This window comes from Bos javanicus, chromosome 21, assembly GCF_032452875.1.
Source record: "Bos javanicus breed banteng chromosome 21, ARS-OSU_banteng_1.0, whole genome shotgun sequence".
In the NCBI taxonomy this organism is placed as follows: Eukaryota; Metazoa; Chordata; class Mammalia; order Artiodactyla; family Bovidae; genus Bos; species Bos javanicus.
The window spans coordinates 5,338,299-5,346,028 of record NC_083888.1 but is presented as its reverse complement, the minus strand read 5'-3'; positions in this window follow the sequence as shown (position 1 = coordinate 5,346,028).

Sequence of the window (7,730 nt, the reverse complement as noted above, 5' to 3'; positions counted from 1 at the left end):
TCGGTGCTCAGCTTTCTTCACAGTCCAACCCTCGCATCCATACATGACCACTGGAAAAATCATAGCCTTGACTAGACGGACCTTTGTTGGCAAAGTAATGTCTGTGCTTTTGAATATGCTATCTAGGTTGGTCATAACTTTTCTTCCAAGGAGTAAGCGTCTTTTAATTTCATGGCTGCAGTCACCATCTGCAGTGATTTTGGAGCCCCCAAAAATAAAGTCTGACACTGTTTCCACTGTTTCCCCATCTATTTCCCATGAAGTGATGGGACCAGATGCCATGATCTTCATTTTCTGAATGTTGAGCTTTAAGCCAACTTTTTCACTCTCCTCTTTCACTTTCATCAATAGGGGGAAAATCTGTTTCTTCTATCCTCTTCAGTTCTTCACCTGAAAGTGAAAGTGTTAGTTGCTCAGTCATGTCTGACTCTTTACAACCCAATGGACTGTAGCCTGCCAGGCTCTTTGTCCATGGGATTCTCGAAGCAAGAATACTGGAGTGGGTAGCCATTCCCTTCTCCAGGGGAGATCTTCGTGACCCAGGAATCGATCCTGGGCCTCACACATTGCAGGCAGATTCTTTACCATCTGAGCCACCAGGAGACCTGCAAATCAAACTTAACAAGAATAAAGAATGGATGGAGTTACACACATATGTATGCACAGGACTTCACAAAGAAATGTGACTCAAAGAGGCTCTCAGAATTTGGAGTTTGTATACCAATTTACCCCTTCGTGGGTCACAGCCGTGTTGTGACAAAGCAGCTTGCATACCTCAGTGAAGCTAGGAGCCATGCCATGTAGGAACACTCTAGATGGACAGTCATAGTGAAGAGTTCTGACAAAACCTGGTTTACTGGAGAAGGAAATGGCAAACCACTCCAGTATTGTTGCCTTTAGAACCCCATGAACAAAAGCAAGATATGACAAGGGAAGATGAGTCCTCCCAGGTTAGATGGGGTCCAGTATGCTACTGGGGAAGAGCAGAGGGCAATAACAATAGCTCCAGAGAGAATCAAGTGCCTGGGACAAAGTAGCAATGACACACAGTTGTGGATATGTCTGATGTTGAAAGTAAAGTCTGATACCATAAAGAACAATATTGCATATTAATCTGGAATATTGCTGCTGCTGCTGCTGCTGCTGCTAAGTCACTTCAGTTGTGTCTGACTCTGTGCGACCCCATAGACAGCAGCCCACCAGGCTCCCTGGTCCCTGGGATTCTCCAGGCAAGAACACTGGAGTGGGTTTCCATTTCCTTCTCCAATGCATGAAAGTGAAAAGTGATAGTGAAGTCGCTCAGTTGTGTCCTACTCTTCGTGATCCCATGGACTGCAGCCTACCAGGCTCCTCCATCTATGGGATTTTCCAGGCAAGAGTACTGGAGTGGGGTGCCATCACCTTCTCTGAACCTGGAATGTTAGGTCCACAAATTGAGGTAAATTGGATGTGGTCAAGCAAGAAATGGTAATACTGAACATCGACATCTGAGGAATCAGTGAACTAAAATGGATGGGATGGATGAATTTAATTTAGATGACCATTGTATCTACTACTGTGGGCAAAAATCCCTTAAAAGAAGTGGAGTAGCCCTCATAGTAAACAAATAGTCTGAAATATAGTACTTGGGTGCAATCTCAAAAATGACAGAATGATCTTGATTCGTTTCCAGGGCAAACCATCCAACATCACAGAAATACAAGTCTATGCCCCAGCCACTGATGCCAAAGAAGCTGAAGTTGACTGGTTCTATGAAGACCTAAACACCTTCTAGAATGAACACGAAAAAAAGATGCCCTTTTCATCACAGGGGATTGGAATGCAAAAGTAGGAAGTCAAGGGATACCCAGAATAACAGGCAAGTTTGGCTTTGGAGTACAAAATGAAGCAGGGCAAAAGCTAACAGAGTTTTGCCAAGAGAACACACTCTTTTTCAACAACAGAAAAGATGACTCTACACATGGACATCACCAGACAATCAAGACTGAAATCAGATTTATGTTCTTTAGAGTCAAATATGGAGAAGCATTATATTATCAGTAAAAACAATACCTGGAGCTGACTGTGGCTCAGATAATGAGCTCCTTATTGCAAAATCCAGGCTTAAATTGAAGAAAGTAGAAAAAACCAGTAGGCCATTCAGGAATGACCTAAATCAAATCCCTTATGATTACACTGTGGAGGTGATGAATAGATTCAAGGATTGGATCTGGTAGATAGAGTGCCTGCAGAATTATAGATGGAGGTTCATAACACTGTACAGGAGGCAGTGACCAAACTATCCCAAAGAAAAAGAAGTGGTTGAGGAGTCTTTATGAATAGCTGAGGAAAGAAGACAAGTGAAAGTCAAGGGAGAAAGGGAAAGATATACCCAACTGAATCCAGACTTCCAGAGAATAGCAAGGAGAGATAAGAAAGCGCTTTTAAATGAACAATGCAGAGAAATAGAGGAAAACAACAGAATGGGAAAGACTAGAGATCTCTACAAGAAAACTGTAGATATCAAGGGAACATTTCATGCAAGGCTGGGCATGATAAAGGACAGAAATTGTAAGAACCTAACAGAAGGAGAAGTGGCAAGGATATAAAGAACTATACGAAAAAGGTTTTAATGACCCAGATAACCATGATGGTGTGGTCACTTACCTAGACCTGGACCTCCTGGAGTATGAATCAAGTGGGCCGTAGGAAGCATCACTATGAAAAAAGCTCGTGGAGGTGATGTACAGAATCTGCCTGCCAATGCAGGAGACACAGGAGACCTGGGTTCAATCCCTGGGTCAGGAAGATCCCTTAGAGGAGGAAATGGAACCCACTCCAGTATTCTTGCCTGGAAAATTCCATGGATGGAGGAGCCTGGAGGACTATAGTCCATGGGGTCACAAAGAGTTGGACATGACTGAGCACACACATACACTCAGTGGAGGTGATGGAATTCCAGCTGAACTATTTAAAATCTTAAAAGATGATGCTGTTAAAGTGCTGAGCTCAATATGTTAGCAAATTTGGAAAACTCAGCAGTGGCCACAGGACTGGAAAAGGTCCGTTTTCATTCCAATCTCAAAGAAGGGCAATGTCAAATAATGTTCAAACTATTGTACAATTGCACTCATTTCACATGCTAGTAAGGTTATGCTCAAAAATCTTTCAAGTTAGGCTTCAACAGTATGTGAGCCAGATGTACAGGCTGGGTTTCTAAGAGGCAGAGGAACCCAGATATCAAACTGCCAACATTCGTTGAACCACAGGGAAAGCAGGGAATTCCAGAAAAATGTTTACTTCTGCTTCATTGTCTACAATAAAGCCTTTGACAGTGTGGATCACAATAAACTGTGGAAAATTCTTAAAGAGATGGGAATACCAGACCACTTTGCCTGTCTCCGGAAAAACCTGTATACAGGTCAAGAAACAATAGTTAGAACAAAATATGGAACCACTGACTAGTTTTAAATGGGGAAAGGAGTATGTCAAGGCTGTATATTGTCACCCTGCTTATTTAACTTCTATGCAGAGTACATCATGTGAAATGCCCAGCTGGATGAATCACAGGCTGGAATCAAGATTGCTGGGAGAAATATCAATAACCTCAGATATTCAGATGATACCACTCTAATGGCAGAAAGTGAAAAAGAACCTCTTGATGAAGGTGAAAGAAGAGAGTGAAAAAGCTGCTTGAAACTTCACATTCAAAAAACTAAGATCATGGTGTCTGGCCCCATCATGTCCTGGCAAGTAGAAGGGGAAAAAGTGGAAGCAGTGACAGATTTTATTTTCGTGGGCTCCAAAATCACTGCAGATGGTGACTGCAGCCATGAAATTAAAAGACACTTGCTCCCTGAAAGGAAAGCTATGGTAAACCTAGACAGCATATTAAAAAGCACAGACATCACTCTGCCAACAAAGGTCCATATAGTCAAAGCTATGGTTTTCCCAGCAGTCATGTACTAACGCAAGAGCTGGTACATAAAGAAGGCTGAGCACTGAAGAAATGATACCTTGGAAATGTAGTGCTGGAGAAGACTCTTGAGAGTCCCTCAGACTGCAAGGAGATCCAACCAGTCAATCCTAAAGTAAACAAACTTTGAATATGCATTACAAGGACTGATGCTGAGGCTGAAGCTCCAATACTTTGGCCACCTGATGCATCAAGCTGACTCACTGGAAAAGATCCTGATGCTGGGAAAGATTGAAGGCAGGAGGAGAAGGGGAAGCTGAGGATTAGATGGTAACATAGTATCACTAACTCAATGGACGTGAATTTGAGCAAACTCCAGGAGATGGTAGAGGAAAGAAGGGCCTGGCATGCTGCTGTCCATGGGGTCACAAAGAGTCAAACATGGCTTATCGACTGAAAAACAACAACAAATGCCAATTCAACAAAGAGCCAATAAAGAAAAAGGCGAAGGAAAAGAGTCTGGGGCTTCTAGCAATGGTCAGCTGTGGGAAGACAAACATGTGGGGGAAAGTAATAGAAAACTATGGATATTTCGGTAATATTTATTTATGCAGATTCAAGTCCAGAGCAGCCTCCAGTAAGAAGAATGGTTTCTTCCTGGTATGGGAGAAGGGAGGGGAACACCTTCTCAAAGGGAAATTTATGCTCTGTCTTTAGACATACAGGAATGGGGGAGAGAGCTTTTCCCGTGTCTGCTGTTTTTCAGCAGCCTTCAACTCAAAATAATCCTTTTGCCATAGGGGCATATTTGGGGGTGGCATACTCTGATCTCTTCACCTTTCTGCCACAGTGCCTTTGAATTTCCCACCACACTGCCTTTGCTGCAACCGGGGATGCATGATGGAGTCAGACAATATAGGTGAGATTCCCAGGTCTCCCCTGTCCAGTGGTAAAATCTCTAGCAAGGCTGGCCAGTTTCCTGAGCCTGTTTCCTGTTCTCTAAAGCAGAGGGAGCCCCACATAGGCTGTCTGAAGCCTTCTGTGAGATAGGATGAGATAATGTCCTATGTAGCATGTAGTAGGTACTTGACGCACATCAGCTGGAAGTCGAAAGACAACATGTTGCATTAGAAAGGGAATGATGACGGGAACAGGACTGCCCAGCCATGCAACACGTCACTCCAAAGACCCTAATAAATATTATTTCCTTGTGTGATCGAGACCATGAAAGCTCCAGCTGGTGCTTGGCCCAGGTCACAGAACCCACAGTGGCGGCGGGGGTCCTGGTCTCACACAACCACTGCCACTGGGGGGTGCTCACTAAGGTGATCACACCTGATGACCCTGGTTGGTATCCGCAGGCCCCAGAAAGGTGTGGATGGATGGGAGGTTTGCAAAGGGCCGGTGCTGCTAGCTGGGACTCCCTTGGCCAGAGGGTGGTCCTGAGGGTTGAGGTTACTCTGAAGACAAGTGAGAAGGAGAGACAACAGCAAGGCCAGGAAGGAGGCCTGGGGGCAAGGATGACAGAACCAGAAAGAGGCAGGAAGGCAGCAGGGTTGCAGTGCAGGGACGAGCATGTGGTGTGGCATGGAGCCCTGTGGGGACAGAGTGAGAGCTCGGTCAGGCCTGCCCCAGCAGCACATGGAGCCTGCGTCACCACAGCACAGGGGAAGCCGCAGCTGGCAGCTCTGCGAAGGCGCCCACTCAGGGACCAAGAGGCCAGGAAGAAGAAGAGGAGGCCCGGCTGGGTACTGCAAAGGGTGAGGTGGGCTTGCAAGGAGCCATAAGGGAGGCAGGAAATGATGTGAGTCTGAATCTGGGCAGGGTGGATGGCAGACTGGCCGCTACACAGAAGGCGTGGTGCCCCAGTCCTCTGCTATCGATTGAATGTTTGTGTCCCCCAAAATCATACAGCCCAGACGCCCAGTGTGATGGCATTAGGAGGTGAGCCCTTGGGAGGTGAGTAGGTCATAAGGGTGGAGCGCTCATAAATGGCATTGGTGCCCTTGCAAAGAGCCTGAAGAACTCCTTCAGCCTGTCTACAGTGGAGGGCACAGTGAGACTTCTCAGCCACCAGAACTGTGAGAAAAAAGGGATTATCATTTAAGCCGCTTGCCTGTGGGGTGTATGTTACAGCAGCTCAACAGACCAAGGCACCCTCTGACCCCAAGGAGATCTTTTTCCCTTGGGAGGTGGGGGGCCGGGGTAGGAGGGAATGTGGTTCTCAGGGCTGAGGGTCTCAGGTGCTGGAGAGGAGTGCAGCAAAGGGGGCTCTGCCGCTACCTGAAAGGAGAGCAGCAGCGAGACCACCCGGGAAACCTGCCTGCAGCTTCCGCCACAGTGAGGACAGGCCCCCCGTGACAGGCACGCCCCCAAAAGGCACAGGATGTTCATGGAGACATTCCTGAGAGCTAGACCGGACAAAACCCAAGTCCACCAACGACAGAAAAGATAAGAAAATGGCTCTGCTCACAGAAGGATGGAATGAAGTTAAAATGAGGTCATGAGGGCATGTGAGTGCTGAGTCGCTTCAGTCGTGTCCTACTCCTGGTGGCTCTATGGACTGAGGCTCACAGGCTCCTCTGTCTGTGGGATTCTCCAGGCCAGAATACTGGAGTGGGTGGCTACACCCTCCTCCAGGGGATCTTATCCACCCAGGGATCGAACCCTCATCTCTTTCATCTCCTGCATTGGCAGGTGGTTTTTTTTTTTTTTTTTTTTTTTTTTACCACTAGCACCACCTGGATTCAAACGGTAAAGCGTTTGCCTACAATGTGGGAGGACCTAGGTTCAGTCCCTGGGTTGGGAAGGTCTCCTGGAGAAGGAAATGGCAACCCACTCCAGTATTCTTGCCTGGAGAATCCCACGGATGGAGGAACCTGGTAGGCTACAGTCCATAGCGTTGCAAAGAGTCGGACACAACTGAACGACTTCACTTTCCCTTTCCACCTGGGTAGCCCATGAGAGTGGGCCTTGGTCCAATCTGACTGGTGTCCTTATAAGAGGAGGAGATTCAGACACAGACACTCACAGAGGGAGATCGTCAGAGGACATGGGGGAAGACAGTCACCTCAAGCCAAGGCGAAAGGCCCCAGGAGAAACCAGCCCTGTCAGCACCTTGATTTTGGACTTCCAACCACCAGAACCCTGAGGAATAGATTTCTGCTTATGTGCTCCAGTCTATGGTGCTTTATTTGTGTCCTCCCAAGTAGACCAAGACAACGGCCTTCAGTCCAGATCTGGGCAGCAGGTGGCTCTCATCTCCTCGCCTTCCCACTCCTGGCGACACCATCATCCTGCAGGGTTCTACCAGCAGGCGGAACCTCGCCACTCACGTGGGCCAGGCTTCTGCCTGCTCTCTGGACCTGGAGAGAAGCTAGTGTCTTGTCTGAGGTACGCAGGTCATGGCTAGTTTGCCACCACCAAGGTGGGTGGTCCCTCAAGGAGACAGGCTGCAGTAGAAGGTGCTTGGTGTGATCCCAAAGGGCCTGACCCTCCATCCCAGCTGCCTACCAGAATCACGGAATTCAAACATACACCCTGGCTGAATCTACCCAGACCAATTAAAGCGAGACAGAAAATCTGAACCTCACTTGTGTTTACTGTTACCATTTCCCCAGAGTCTTAATGGGCACCAAGCGTGCAGAGCTCCTCTGAAGGGACTCTACATGCTCAGTGGCTGCTGCTCTGCCCACTTGATGCCACTCCTCATGTGACTTGAATATGCTCTGGATACTGGCCCCAAAGGCCCCTTCCATCTTGTTGCTAAATCCTTGCTTGGCAACTAGCACTGTTAACACTCTTCCACAGAAACATCTCTTCCTGTAGAAATCGT